At 48.1% G+C, this 16,515-nt stretch overlaps 1 non-coding gene across 1 annotated transcript; it reads left to right on the top strand.

The window, feature by feature from the left end:
* Nucleotides 1-9,874: 9,874 nt before the first annotated feature.
* LOC120684110 lies at nucleotides 9,875-9,981 on the top strand. The gene has a single exon (XR_005679093.1). It is a non-coding gene; the product is annotated as a small nucleolar RNA R71 (small nucleolar RNA).
* The last annotated feature ends 6,534 nt before the right edge of the window (nucleotides 9,982-16,515 follow it).

Raw genomic sequence — 16,515 nt, forward strand, 5'->3', positions numbered from 1 at the left:
GGTTAACACCGGAGGAGAAAATTTTGAGATCAAGACGGGTCTCATTACGATGGTGCAGGCCAGCCCATTTTGTGGCAGGGCCATTGAGGATGCCAGCGCCCATCTCCAGCAGTTCCTGGAGCTCTACAGTACTTTTGTTATTAAGAGTGTATCGCAAGATGCAATCCGGCTCCATCTGTTTCCGTTTTCTCTCTTGGGGAGAGCGAAGCAACGGTTTTATGCTAACAAGGCTGCTGTGAATACTTGGGACAAATGTGCCAAGGCGTTCCTTTCGAAGTTCTTCCCGACGGGCAAAACCAATGCTCTTCGTGGTCGGATTTCAAACTTCCAGCAGGCATCAAATGATTCAATTCTGGAAGCTTGGGAGAGGCTTCAGCAGTATATTCTGGCGTGTCCGCACCATGAAATGGATAATTGTCTCATTCTACAGAACTTCTACAACGGGTTGACACAGTCATCCCGTGATCATGTGGATGCCGCTGCGGGTGGAGCTTTCTTCTCGCTGACCATTGAAAGAGCTACATCATTGATCGAGAAGATGGTTTCCAACCAAGGTTGGAGCGATGATCGCCTCCAACCGCGCCAGTGAGGTATGCACTCCGTTAAGGAGGCCGACATGCTCGCTATGAAGATTGATCTCCTCCTCTAGAAATTTGAGGATTATTCCCAAGATAAGGCTCATATGCAAACACTTCAAGCCTTGGAAACTCACATGACGTGCGAGGTCTGCAGGAATGTTTGACATTCGGGCGACAATTGCCCTTAAACCCAAGAAGAACCTTTATTCCTCAATGGCAATGGGTTTCGTCCACAAGGAGGTCAGGGGTGGAATCAACTACGCCCATATTACCAAGGAGGTAATGGGAATTCGAATTCTTTCGGTCCTAACCAGCCTACCTTGAGAGATCTTATCTATGGCCAAGCGAAGATCAGTGAGTCCCTTCAGAAGAAATTGGCCGCTATGGACAAATCTATGGAGACCATCCATGCCAAGATGGACAGATTCTCCACTGCTATGAAGAACCAGCTGAGTTTCAATAACGTGCTAGAAACTCAATTGGCTCAACTAGCTGCTGCTACACCTGCTGCTGAACTAGGGAAGATTCTGGGGGCAACCCGAATCAACTCTAGAAAGCGTGAATGTCATCAATGCTATGTGGAAAGAGCCCCTTAGCAGGACATCCCCCAACTATGCAGAGAAGCTCATACGCCCAAGAAGAGGTGCGTGGAGTGAGTTGGCAGCCACAATAAGAGAAGATCCCTAAACCTCAGTGATCAAGCTGCTCAATCTTTGATTATGAATTTGATCACACCCTTTTGTACATTGGAGCCAGCGTTAACATCATGCCCAAGGTGACTTTCAAGAAGCTAGGCTATCCATCAATTTCCCCTATCACTATGTGTGTTCAGCTGGCAGATTCCACGATAAGATATCCAGAAGGAGTTGTGGAAAGGTTAATAGTAAAAGTCAAGAATACCTACATATTGGTGGACTTCATAGTCCTTGATATGGAACGAGATATTGGATTTCCGCTCATACTTGGGCGACCATTCCGCAAGGATGCAAATGCCAGAATTGATGTGGGAAGAGGACAATCAGCCTCCGTATCATGGGACGGACCATGAAATTTAAATTCCAAAACAAGAAAGAGGTATTCTTGATTCATGAGGATAGTAAGAAACAAGGGCTATGGGCAGAGCCCGGTTGGGATGATCAAGACTATCACCCCTCTTCCAAGCCAGCTCGGGAGGATTGGGAAATTCATACTCCACCAACCGAGCTAGTGGAAGATGATCAGAAGATCCTTGATTTCATCACCAATACAGTATGGGAAGATCTGGAAATCGTCTATCCAACATCTGAGGATCCTGTTCCTGCGCCGCCTACGCCACCAAAGAAGACCAAGAAGGTGTGGCGCAAGAAGAACAAGACGTCATCGACCGCTACTACTTCTCCAGGTACGGACAAAACGACCTCAACCTGATCAGGTATGGAGAAAGGTCCTGCTTTTTGACCCTAAACTAAGAGCTAGCTTGGGGGAGGTTCCCTTCCCTAAGACAACTGTATCCCTTTATTTGCTTTCAATAAAAAAAATTGATAAAAACTTCCATTAACAAAATAAAAATTTACTGCTTTATTTCCCTTTTCCATGATGCGCGGTAAGAATGTTTTAACTCCCTTTTGATAAGTTGAAAGGATGAGTTTTGCTTTGCTCTATCATGTCTGTTGTGCCTATTTTGAAAATAAGAGTTCTCTTGAGTTTATATTCGTTGGTTATACAAATATGTTGCCAATAAACCTGAAAGTTCCGTGGGTTGCATATGCTTAATCCGAGTATAAGTTGTTGTGAGTTTAGATATGGTAAATAAGGTTATGCAAGCTTGTTCTAGTGATGCTTGAAGTCTGGAGTTGTTTTCGAAAAAAGAAAATATAAAAAAAATTAAAAGGCAAGTTTCCCAGCGATATGCAATATCCTACCAGAGCCATATGTCATATTCCATGAAAAACCCTTATACATATGCTGCTTGATATTCTGTTGAGTTTTGTCAAATTGGGTGACCCTAGTAAGATGCTCTTCATGCTTTCTCGATCATAAGCACGTACACGTCCCATCCATTTGTTATATTCCTACACTGGGAATTAGCACCACCATCCACTTCACATCTATAAATGCTCCATGTCTTGTTGATCTCTCTCGTAGAACATTCCTGAAATAAAATAAAGTCAGATTATGGTTGCCCTAAAAAGAAGAGAAAAGATAGCATGCCAAAAAAGCATGACCCCCAAAAAAAAGAGAGAGAAAAAGGGAGTAACCATGTCTCAAAAAAAAGAAAAAGAGAGAGACAGGGATGATTCGAGAGAGAAAAGCCATTACCTCAAGGAGTAAGCCATATTCATCCATCTATCCATCCATTCATACACTTGCACCTTTTGATCGAGATTGCATGACTTGTTTCTCCATGGATCCTCTATTTGACTTTACAATAAATAGAATACAAGTGTGCCCTATTCTTATCCTACCTTGAGCTCCACAAAGGCTTGTAGTAGTAGGGAAGATCAAAGGCAAACACTGCCCTGGTAAGGAAATACAAGATGGGTGCCTCAAGAGAGTTATCCTGGGAGCTTTGCCATGTTTTCAAAAATCTTTCAAAAAAGTGTCTCCAGATAGATTGCGTATCTATGAACAAGTAAGTACTACTTTATGCACCATTCTAACTCTCAACAGCCCAAGACAAGGAGGCAGCTAAAAAGCCCCATGAGGGAGTAAGGTAATTGAGCAAAGGTATGCTAACCAACTTATTTAAGCTTATAGATGAATCTCTTTGCTTCAGACTATGACATGATAGGTAAGGTACGAGTCAAAGTGATTTTCTGATCAACAACCTGATTTGTCCTACTTTGCTCAGGACGAGCAAAGGACAGCTTGGGGGATCTTGTTGACGCTCACTAATGACCATTTCTAGGCGTCAACTTGATCAAAAAATTGTGAGAGTTTGCATTTCTTACACGCATCCTTATCCAATAAAGTTCCTAAATCACACTTTACCTTTTAGAATATGCAAGTTGTGTTTTCAAGCTAATATACAGGTTACAAGCACACTTTGGCCCGACACAAAATCACAAAAAATATCAGAGTACCGATTTAGGCTCAAATGGACCAACTGAAGCCCAAGAACTGAAGCAAATCCAGCTGGGGTAGGCCGTGCCTCAACTTTAGGACAAGGGGAGACCAAGACAAGCCCACTCTAGGAAGTTGGGGGTGGTTGGCGGCCCGGGCAAGCCGATCGACCTACCTGGTCGGCCGGCCAGGCCCGTGGGCCCCACCACCTCAGCCAAGTCATGTGGCACTTCCCTGTTGGCTCAGAACGTCAGTTTGGAGTTGCTTGAGAGTCTAGTATGGGTTCATCTCTAGCTCTCTATTGTAATATTCGGTCGTTTGTAATAGAATTAGACTATGGTTACTAATATCTGCTTGAAGTATATTCTGAGTTATCGAGTATATGCTTCTTGTCATGGTTGCATTATTATTCAATGCTTGCATTGCATGATCACCCTGCACTGGAGATGGTTAGTCTTTTGTTCTTAGAACTCTATCAACTGCTCCAGTATTCGTATGATTGCTCTAGTATGATGTCTGTCCATCCGGAGGGTGGGGGCTCCGCGCGGGACACTAGAGTATCCCTTACTAGTGTAGACATGGTGTCTAGATTAGCTAAGAGTTACTGGATGTCAACTATACCCACGATTTGTAGAGGTAGCCTGCAGGTGGTGATAGCCCTATCCATGCCTTTTAGTAATCCTCCATGTTCGGTATGGGGGGTAGGAGGTACATAAAGTCGCCGGGGTGTACAGGCTCCTCCCATTACTTCGATAGCAATCTCCCTGTTGTGTAGTTTAATCTTTGACGAGCTAACTAATGAGAAAGTGTAGATATAGCTAGCCTAGCATAGCTGACTCGAGCTCTGACTTTTACCTTGCTCCCGGCCTAAAGTAACCTTTATTATTTTATCCAAGAGAGTAGTTTGTGTGTATGTGTAACACCCGGTTTATAAAAGAACATAAACCGAGCAATCATATACGTGCCAGGATCAAGTCACACGTATATACAACAGAATGAACAGTATATCACAGCACATATCACGAATAAGACATAATAAATCGAAATACGAATGTTATTTATTACATTAATGACAAAATGTCTGATACAGCGGAAGCGAAGTACAAATACGAATAAAAACTCTCCGAAGCTGTGCAGGGCGCCACAGGGACGTCGACTGGGAGACGAACGCCTAGAAGTCCTCGTAGTCCTGGTAGCGCTGAGCGAACTCCCTCGTGTCGGCAGGAACTGAGCAGCAGTAGCGTAGCCAATAGGAAAAAGTAGAGAAGAGGCAAGAGTGAGTACACAACTTGTACTCAACAAGTATAACACAAACTATGAGGCTCTAAGGTTGGCTGACTCAACTGCATTAGCTTTTAAGTGTTGGCAAAATTTTATTAAAGCTATTTACTACAAGTTGATGAATTACCATTAACCCAGTTACATAGTAATTAATCAAGATTAAACATGTTACTACTGAAAACCAAACCAAAACCAAGCCTCCAAGGTAACCCCGAGAGGCACCTCCCTCGTCGGAAGGAGACAACCCCACTAATCAAAAGGAGGATCTGGGCCGCTCATAACCGTGAGCACGGCTAGTATACCAGTTTTACACTCTGCAGAGGTTGCACATCTTTACCCACAAGTCGTGAGCTACACTAGTTGTTCATCACACTTCCGTAGGTGAGATGGCTAGCAAACTCACTACGAGGCCGTTACAAAGAATCTCGTTGGTAAGGCGTAACCGCTAAGAGTTAGATCGGCGACGATGGGGCCCACCTCCAGGGGTACAAGCACAGGTGCGCAAACCAAGCACAGACCAAGCCGGAGGAGCAGGGACCATTGAAGCTTACCACCCTTTGCCCCGCAGGTAAGTTACTCCAAACCAAAAAGACCTAATTAGTAAGCCAAGACCGTCCCATTCCAGTCTTGTGGTAGCGCTGTTGTCCCAGGTTGTCGCTCTATGAACCGGTCCTTATGGAGAGTGGCCAACCAGGCAGTAAGCACCGTGCTGGCCCCCTAAACCATGTTTCTAACAAAACCAATTTTAACGAGAAGTGAGCCATTCAAGCCACACAGAGTGCCACTCTCAGAATTAAATTCAAGTAAACCATTAATCAATTTAATTAAAAAGGACCAGAATGTGTTATAGCGCAGCAACCTAGCACAACTAACCAAAATGCAACCCAAAGGTATATATAAAGGATATAAAGTGGCTAGGAAAGTCCTTATAGGCATACATTATTAAAATGCAGTATGAAAATGTATTTAAAGGTGATAGGTTGTTCATGTTACACTTGCCTTCCTCGTACTGCTCCTGCTGCTGCTCAAAGTGCTCGGAAGACGGCTGCTACGGGTACTGGTACTGGGGCTCCTCTGGTAACTCAGCGTCTACTCACGAACACATGGCCAAAGACAATACACAACAATAAGCATACAAGCAAACACTAACAAAAACTAAAAAACAGTACATCAATACATAAAAATAGCACACTAAACTAGTCTAAAACTATTCTACGCGTTACAACGATCGCGTGGACATAAAGAACGCTTAAAACGGAGCTAAAACGCGTAATCTAGGCTAAAAACAAGTCCTAGGGGTTTTTCTGCGAGAAAAACTAAGTTCCAGGGGGTTTTCTGCAAAAACCGAGGGCTTAAACGTAATTAAACCTTAGTTTCAGGGGCTAAACTGCAAAACTGACGGCTCTGAACAGCGGGTGCTATTTCTAAAGAGCTCAGGGGTTAAAACGTTAAAAACAGGACCTAAGTGGAATTATTTTTGACTAACTCTGGACCGCGGGTTGATATTAACAAAAGGAAAGGGCTCTTTAGCAAAAACTCTAGGCCGAAGTGGTATCTTCGGATCTAGGCCGTTGGATCGCGATCGCGTGGCTCAGGGCAAAGCGTTGCGCCGATCTAATCCCGGCCGCCGGTTTCGGATTGGACGGCTTAGGACGTTTGGGCGCACGGGCGGCGGCGGGACATCGCCGGGGATGGCTTCCCGCGGCGGGGCTCGCCGAACTTGGCCTAAATCGGCCGCTCCGGGCTCAATTCGACGCAGCTTCGGGTCTAGGACGGACTACGCGCCATGCGTAGTACACCTATGGCCTAAGCGGGTCATGGGGAGGCTCGAGGCGGCGCGTGTATCGGCGACGGCGGGCCTGCGCGGCAAGAGCTTGCCGGCGTGCGCAAGCTAGACCGTTATGGGGCTCGAAACTGGGGCTGTGGCTTCTGCGTGCGTGCGCCAAGCTAGTGCAGGCTATGGCAAGGTTCGCGCGGGGCTAAATCGTCCTGCAGCAGAGCCCGCCATGGCGACTTGCGGCGAGGGTCGCCGAGGACCGGCGTCTAGCCACTGGAATGGCTTACGTGCCTAGGTATCGGACGCATAAGGTAGAGGGGGCGGAGGAGATGCTCACCGAGGCTTGAATCGGGTTGGAACGCGGTTCCGAGTCGTCGGCGTCGAGCTCCTGCGGCGGCGCACGGCACTGAGAACAGGGCGGGTCGATAGAGAGCTCCTCCGGGCTTGCAGATCCACTGATGAAGTCCAGATGGGTCCCGCGGCGGAAACCCATAAGAAATTCTCGTGCGTACGGCCTCAGAGTCACGAGCAAAGGCCCGGTGTGCTTCGGGGTGTTAAGGTGAATCCACGGAGGCGGTTTGCAAGGGTTGGGGCGCGGTGGTGCGGTGTGGCCGCGGTAGAGCAGCGGCTCTGCTCCGGCGGCAATGGCGGCCGTGGCGTGTTAGGGTTAGGGGCGGCGATAGCGTGGGGGATGGCACTCCTGGTGCGACGCACGTGGTTAAAAAGACAGAGCAGGAGATCTCGGCGGGCGGGCCAGCAAGGAAAGCTCGCCGGAGATCTCGGCGAGATGGATGCGGGTGTTGCGCGGAGCGGATGGCGCGGGAGGAAGGGGACTCTGACATGCGGGCCAGCGCTGGTCAGCGGGGAACTTGTGCGCAGCGTGCGGGCTAGGCCAAGTGGGCTGAGCGCGAGCGTGCGGGGTAGGCCGAGCGGGCTGAGCGCGGGTGTGCGCTGGGCCGAACGGAGCAGGCCACGCGGAAAGGAAAGAGGAGCTGGGCCGAGCGGGGTGAGGAACGCCGGGCTGGCCCGAGCGGGAGGGCGTGGGGGAGAAGTGGGCCGCGCGGGGGAGGTGGTCCGGGCTGCTGGTGGGCTTGGGCTGAGTGGGAAAGGAAAAAGGGGAGGTGGGCCTGCTGGGTTTGGAAACTTTGGGCTGGGTTTTGGGTTTGAGTTTGGGTTTTGGGTTTTGGGTTCTCTCTTTCTATTTCTTTTCCTTTCTAATGCTAATTCTAATTCAAACTCAAGGCGAATGAATTCAAATTCGAATTTGAAATTCACACAAGCACTCAACAAATAAAACAATGCTCCAGCATGATGCAACAACAAAAATTAAACCTATGATAAATTTTAATTACTTGAGGATCAAAATTAGATTAAATGAAAGTCTAAACACAATAAACCTTAGAAAATTAAATAAAGCCAATTAAATTTATTATTAAAAACTGAAATTTAGATTAGGGTGTTACAGTATGTCACACTACCTCCTACCATGTTATTATCTTACCCCTATTTATGCATGAGAATATCCAATCTAGATAGAGCTCACCAACTGATCTATATATTCACTCACTCATCGCCTTCCCTGTGGAAATATAAATGACACCCCGATGTACTCCCGGGTAAAATGCTACAACGGTATTCCGTGCGCTTGCGGATCTATTCGTGGTTCATGAAATACTTCCATCCCAAATTGGCGTCTGCGGGCGTCATCGCTAGGTGACGTTGGTAGGCGCCAATAGATGCCTAGTCAATCTGCTGACCATTTGTTGATGCTGACTGCGACGTTGGCGAGGCTATCGGCAAGGCTGCTGATGCTGGTTGCGTACTGGGTATAGCCATCGGCTGAGTAGCCGATGCAGCCCGCGCAACTTGCTGCATGACTTCATCGGATTGTGGCTGGTAGAGAACCATCTCATTTCCTTGACTACCCTGCATTGACCTCTGATTAGGTTGTTGCTGTGCCACAGGAGGTATGTTGGGCACATTCATGTGACGCACAAAACCGGTCGCAGGATCATGGAACACCCAGGTGACTCCATCAGCATGAGGAAGTCTGGTCACAAGAACCTCTATAGGAGACTTAGGCTGTATCATCATCGCCAAATTCTGTTGTTGAGATGTCGGCCCAGGAGCCGACATGCTATTTGGACTTGCTGACGGTGGCGCTGATGCAGTTGTAACCGACGTACCTGCACAACCATGTATGTTGGGGAAAGCGCAGGGCATTGAACTTCTTCACAGATTACCGTGGGTATGATGTTGATTCTCGCCCCCAGATAGCAAAGGCAGTGCTCGTAGTATTTGTCATAGATCGAGCAGCTGATCATGGGGACCCATGGATCCTCTTGCACTGCTGCCACCAGGCCATCCCAAAAGTCGTTCTATGTGGGATTGTGCCTACCTGCATGGTTAGTGCATGATGATCGCCGGGACGGGTTACCCCATCCAGTGGACTCTGCTGACATTTTCTACGGGACCCTCGGGTTGCCCCGGGTTCTTCCCATTTTCAACAGCAGGTAAAGATGCAGCAATTTGTACAAGCTGAATTTCTATCATTTTATTGAAACTTAACTGATTTTTAAGTGTTGAAGACAAAGTTTCAATTCTAACATTTAAACTTCCCAGAGTTTTATTGTTGGCCAAAAGCTTTTTATTAATATTTTCATTAATTTTATCCTGGCCTAACACAAGTTTTCTCAAGGGAGGTTGGTTCGAATTAAAATTTGAATTAAAAGAGGAGTTGTAGTTATTACCTCCCTAGAATTGTGGACGCGGCTGGTTCCACCCCTGGCATCCTTGTTGTGGACGATACCCGTTGTTGTTGTTGAGGTATGCGCAGTCTTCAGGGAGGCAGTCGTTCCCCGAGTGTCCATCATTGCCACAGACTTCGCATGTGAAGTGCGAACCCATGGTGTAGATAGGAGCCTGGTTCTGCTGTTGGCTCCCTTCTCCCAATTTCTTGAACAGGAGGTCCAATTTTGCAGCAATCATATCCGTCTCCTTGACGGTATGCATGCCTTTCGTCCGGCGTTGGAGTCATTCTTCGTTCCACCCCTTGTTGGAGACCATTTTCTCGACCAAAGCCTTGGCTTTTGTTATGGTCATGTCGAGAAAAGCTCCTTCGGTAGCAGCATCGATATGGGCTCGTGATGTCGCTGTCATCCCATTATAGAAGCTTTGGAGGACGAGCCATTCGTCCATCCCATGATGAGGACAGGCTGTGATGTATTCTTGTAGCCTTTCCCAAGCTTCCGGAATGGATTCCATCCCTGTCTGCTAGAAACTTGATATCTTCCCGCGTAGGGCATTCGTCTTGCCCAGCGGGAAGAACTTTGCGAGGAATGCCTTGGAGCATTTGTCCCAGGTGTCGATGTCTTTGTCTGTGTAGAACCACTGTTTCGCCTTCCCCAGCAGGGAGAAGGGAAACAACCTCAGCTTGACAACATCGGTGGCGACACCCCGTATAACAACGGTGTGGCAGAGCTCCAGAAAGTTCTGCAAATGATTATTGGCGTCCTCATTTGGCTTGCCATAGAACGGGCTAGCCTGCACCATGCTGATGAGGATTGATTTGAGTTCAAAGTTGACGTCCCCAATGTTGACGTTGGCTCCATGTAACACCCGGTTTATAAAAGGACATAAACCGAGCAATCATATACGTGCCAGGATCAAGTCACACGTATATACAACAGAATGAACAGTATATCACAGCACATATCACGTAAAAAGACATAATAAAGCGAATACGAATTTTATTTATTATATTAATGACAAAATGTCTGATACAGCGGAAGCGAAGTACAAATACGAAGCCTCTCGGAAGCTGGGCGCCACAGGGACGTCGACTGGGAGACGAACGCCTAGAAGTCCTCGTAGTCCTGGTAGCTCCAGGTGAACTCCCTCGCGTCGGTAGGAACTGAGCAGCAGTAGCGTATCCCAAGAGGAAAAAGTGGAGAAGAGGCAAGGGTGAGTACACAACCGTACTCAACAAGTATAACACAAACTATGAGGCTCTAAGGTTGGCTGACTCAACTGCATTAGCTTTTAAGTGTTGGCAAAATTTTATTAAAGCTATTTACTACGAGTTGATGAATTACCATTAACCCAGTTACATAGTAATTAATCAAAATTAATCATGTTACTACTGAGAACCAAACCAAAACCATACCAAAACCCCAAGAGGCACCTCCCTCGTCGGAAGGAGATAACCCCACTAATTAAAAGGAGGATCTGGGCCGCTCATGACCATGAGCACGGCTAGTATACCAGTTTTACACTCTGCAGAGGTTGCACATCTTTACCCACAAATCGTGAGCTACGCCAGTTGTTCATCACACTTCCTTAGGTGAGATGACTAGCAAACTCACTACGAGGCCTTTATAAAGAATCTCGTTGGTAAGGAGTAACCGCGAGGGTTGGATCAGCGACTATGGAGCAGGTCTAGTCGGCGTCATCGACAAGGCCACTCAGTATGAGGGACATAGAAGCTTACCACCCTTGCCCCGTCGGTAAGTTACTCCAAACCAAAAAGACCTAATTATTACGCCAAGACCGTCCCATTCCAGTCTTGTGGTAGCGCTGTTGTCCCAGGTTGTCGCTCTATGAACCAGTCCTTATGGAGAGTGGCCAACCAGGCAGTAAGCACCGTGCTGGCCCCCTAAACCATGTTTCTAACAAAAACCCATTTTAACGAGACGTGAGCCACTCAAGCCACACAGAGGGCCACTCTCAGAATTAAGTTGCATATACCATTAATCAATTTAATTAAAAAGGACCAAGTGTGTTATAGCGCGGCACCTAGCACAACTAACCAAAATGCAACCCAAGGGATATATATATATAAAGGGAATAAAGTGGCTAGGAAATCCTTATAGGCATATAGTATTAAAATGCAGTATGAAAATGTATTTGAAGTGATAGGTGGTGTTCATGTTATACTTGCCTTCCTCGTACTGCTCCTGCTGCTGCTCAAAGTGCTCAGAAGACGGCTGCTCCGGGTACTGGTACTGGGGCTCCTCCGGTAGCTCAACGTCTACTCACGAACACATGGCCAAAAACAAAGCACAACATAAACATACAAGCAAACACTAACAAAAACTAGGAAACAATACATCATTACATTAAAAACAGCACACTAAACTAATCTAAAACTATTCTACGCATTACAACGATCGCGTGGATATAAAGAACGTCTAAAACGGAGCTAAAACGCATATTCTAGGCTAAAAACAAGTTCTAGGGGCTTATCTGCGAGAAAAACTAAGTTCCAGGGGGTTTTCTACAAAAACCGAGGACTAAAACGTAATTAAACTATAACTCTGGGGTATAACTCGCAAAAACGTCAAGTGTGGACTGCGAGTTCTATTCTGGTAAAACTCGGGGGCTAAAACATTAAAAACTGGGCCTGGTTAGAATTATTTTTCAAAACACTAGGACTGCGGGTTGATTACTGAGAAATCGAGGGGCTCTTTAACAAAAGTGCCAGGGCGAACCGGTAAGATTGGATCTGGGCGCTTGGATCTGGATCGGACGGTTCAGATAAAGTTGGATTTAGATCTAATCTGGACCGCTGGTCCGAGATCGTGCGGCCAAGGGGAAAAGGGAGCGTGAGGCGGCGGTGAGCTGCCGCCGGCGACGAATCCCGCGGCGGCGCTGCGCCGAAGCTCGCCGGAGTACGCCGTTTCCGGCCCTCCGGGGGTCAAACCGACCCATACGTAGGTCAGGGGTGATCTATGTGCTGTGGCGAACTCGCCTGAGCACTCAGGGCCGCGGGTCTGGGCACGGACGGAGCTTGCCATCGTGGGAGGCGGTTCTGTGGGGTTGTGCTCGCCGGCGGACGCACGTTCTCACGTTACCAAACGCAGCACTAGGTTAAGCTTGGGCAGGAGGCACTAGCGATGCTCGGCGAGCCTAACTGGGTTCAAAGCGGCAACAGCGCGGCGGAAACCCCCGCACACGGCCTCTGAACCTTGCCACGGCGGAGCTACGCTGCCATCGACGTCAGCGTTCTAACTGCGGGAGCGGGCTACCGGCTACGAGAACTTGCCCAAAAGGAAGAGGGTCACGAGAGGTATCTTACCAAGGCTAGAATTGGTCGGTGATGCCGCGCAGAGAGGCCACCGGTGAGGTCATGCGACGCTGAGGCGGAGGCAAATCGCGGAGGGGTCGGAGAAGGGTAGCTCGGGGCTTCTGGATCCGATGGCCGGACGCAGCGACCTCGGGCGGTGCTGGCGGACTGCGCAGCGCGGCCGGAGTGGCACGGGCGGTGGGGAATTGAGGCGGTGGAGCACCTCTGCTCGTCGGGGCGATGGCGGCGGTACTGCGCTAGGGTTTGAGAGGGCGTAGCGCGGCGGCTTAGGGTTCAGGGGAGCCACGGCGGTACTTATAGGGCGGTTGCGGTCAACTTGGGTGAGCGTGCCAGGCAGATCGAGCCGCGAAGATCACGGCGGAGCCGTTCAGCGCGGGCGTCACGGCGGAGAAGACGGGCCTAATTGGTGGGTCCAGGCTGTTAGCGAACGGAGGAGAGGGTCGCGGGCGAGCGCGCTGTCGCGACAGCGGGCGCTGACGTGCGGGACCGGGCCGTCAGGGGAAACGCGGGGTGCTGGTGCCCGGTGTGAGCGGCGCTGGCGGGTGGGCCTGGGTGCGGAGGCAGGCTGGGAAAGGGAGGGAGAGCGGGAGCACGCGGGAAGTGGACCGGGCGCGTGGGCCGCGCAGCGGTCTGCGGAGCGTGTGCTCGCGCGGGGAGACTGGTGAGCGGGCCCGGGTTGTAGGGAGGCCGATGGGGAAGGGTGCTGGGCCGTAGCGGGGTGAGGAAGTGGGCCGTGCGGGTTTGGGGCTGAGGAAAGAGGTGGAGAGGGTTGGGCCGAAGCAGGGTGAGCTGGGCCGCGGGATACTACTGGGCCAAGATAAAAGAAAAACCGGGCTGGGTTTTGGAGAGGGTTTTTGGGCTGGGTCTGGTTTTCCTTTTCTATTTCTTTCCTCTTTTCTATTTCAAACTACACCCAAACTAATTTGAATTCAAATCAAATTTGAATTCAAAAACCTATGCACTCAAACAAACAAATAAAACATATGCACCAGCATGAATGCACAAACAAGTTAAAACCTAAATTAAATTTTAATTACTTTAGGATAAAAATTAGATTAAATGCAAGTCTAAACACAATAAACCTTAGAAATTTAATTAAAGCCAATTAAATTTATTATTAACTACTGAAATTTGAATTAGGGTGTTACACTCCAGTAGCCACATTGGTGGTGGAGGGGATGGAGAACTCGCGGAGAGTCTTCTCAGCCATAACCTCACGAACAGTTGGTGCCTCTGAACTGGGTTTCTTTACCAGAAGAGTAGCTGGAGGAGGAAGGACACGAGGTCGTGACCTTCTCGCATGCTTCTTTGGATTTTCTGTGTAGTTTTCCAGCAGGGAGAAATAGGTCATACACTACCCCTATCTTCTATCAAATCAAAAATAAAAGAAGACATAAAGTGACATTAGCCTGAAAGAGTAATGACTATATCTTGAGTACGAAGCCTAGATTAATATCAGCACAATAACTTTGTTCACATGCCATTCTCGGCAATGGCGCCAGAAATGGTTGTTGGCATTTCTTAATGTCGCCACCAGGAGGGGTTAGTTCCCGGTATCGGTGCCAGAAATGTGTGTTGACTTTCCTTGGCGTAATCACTAGGAATGGGGGTATTAAGCCCATCCCTAGCAACTACACCAAGGACTGCCACTCTCATGGTATAGTCTATACGATTACAGATGGGATCCGCAAGCGCACGAATATACCGTTGTAGCATTTCACCTGCAGAGTAAGGGTATCATTATTTATATTTTCCCAAAGGATGGCAGTGGCAAAGGTACTGTACTTAACATTAATCGTGACATCGTTCCTCAAGTAATAGGCAAAACTCTAGCAGGGGTAAGCCATGATATAAAAGATAAATCAGGGTAATGTGACATGATCACACAAATCACCACCCAAGGAAGAAAGAAAGAAAGAACAAAAGAACGAAAGAATGAAAGAACGAACTAAACTATCCTATGTTAAGTTAGCTGGAGCTTAGGCTAGGTTAGGTGTCCTAGTGTATCTATTCAAAGCAAAGGTTATGTTAGAACATGATTAGAACTGCAGACGCTAGGAAAATGGGATAGCGGGGAGAAGGCCCCGCACTGGAGAACATCCAGTCTCGTTACCTCTTTAAGAAACTCCTACACCGAACCTGAATGTCGGGGACTTGGCTAAATGCAACAACTGTTGTTACGTCGGACGGACATGGCTGTCACCTCATACCGTCTACCCCTTTCACACCCTGGAGCACGGTCATATCCGATGGATCCCGCATACCCAAGCACCACGCTCATGTACGAGGTCACTACTCTAGTGCCCCCAGGACTCCCACCCTCCGGATGAACAAGCAAAGCACTAGAGCAAGCTCGAAAGCACAGTGAACCGTTATCCAACCCCTGAACATCTGGCCTAACCATACTCGTCACACAACTCATGATGAACATAAGCATGGATTGATAAACTATCGAGGTAGCATAACAACCATGATCAAACTCTATATTATGAATAGAGTACTGACAGAAAGAATACAAAGCCATACCGAGAGTCGAGGATCGCTCAATGACTCCGAGGACGACTTGATTCGCTAAAGGAAAACTAGCCTAGCTCCACTACTCTAAACTAAGAGCAAGAGAGAGACTTGAGAGAGAGAGGGGGTATGAAATGGTGTGTGTGTTGTGAGGGGGGTGGAGAGGCCTTACTTATTGTCTTGGAGGTTGGTTCCTGCCATATGCACCTATGGAAAGCAATTAGGTGCCTTGGCAACTACTCCTCCCCGAAGTGCACGTGGACGGGATCACGGCCAGGTGCGGGCCAACCCTAGGGGTCGGCCGGCCCCACCTGTCAGCCGTTTGATCCTATCTTTTGCATGCTGGCTAACACGTGGATCCTCGTCCTTATTCACTAGTGTATCTTCCTTCGCGCCCCCGTTTGCTCTGACATGTGGGCCCTCTTTGTAAGGGTGTGACACCTGTTGTGATCTTCTGCGGAGTTGTGTGGTGTCTTCGTCGTGTTTTCTTCTTATTTTGCTCTTTCTCCTCTGAAATCATACAAACTCAAAATAACTGTGGAACTAGGTTAGTGATACAAATATGTGAGTAAGGTGTATAGTTTTCCATTATTCATGAGTCTAGTTGACGGCCAGAAATGGTATTTAACGACCGTCAACAACGGCCTCCCTACAACATGCGAGATATGAGAAGCAGCTCTGGCACTATCATGATCGCAATGTACAAGAGCGAGACTTTAACATCGGTGACCTGGTTCTACGACGAATCCAGTCCACAATCGGTGCACATAAGCTATCCTCCCCCTAGGAAGGACCCTTCATCGTCAGCAGGGTCGTGGTTCCAGGAACCTACTGCTTGCAGCGAGAAGATGGCACCGACGTAGGCAACCCATGGAATGTCGAACACCTTCGCCGCTTCTATCCGTAGAAGCATAGGAAAATGAAAAGCTATGTACCTATCTACTTAGTTAATAAAGTTTTGTTTCATGTTATTTCTCATATATCAACTTCCCTATTCATTACCGATTCGTTTTCAACACGCTTGGGGGTTGAGTCTCGGCCACCCAGCCAGCGCCCACTCGGACTCTGACCAGTCGGATAAGAACAACCCGGTCTAGTATCTATGAAAACAGCTAAGTACATCTTGGAACTACTCTGTGTCACCCTAACTTATCGCGCACTTTGATGACCAGCTCTCAAGCGTCGATAGAAACGGCTCAGAGTCGACTTCCTAACTACTCGGCAAATTCATAAAGTAC

The sequence above is a fragment of the Panicum virgatum genome, chromosome 7N (genome assembly GCF_016808335.1).
Source record: "Panicum virgatum strain AP13 chromosome 7N, P.virgatum_v5, whole genome shotgun sequence".
NCBI classification, from domain to species: domain Eukaryota; kingdom Viridiplantae; phylum Streptophyta; class Magnoliopsida; order Poales; family Poaceae; genus Panicum; species Panicum virgatum.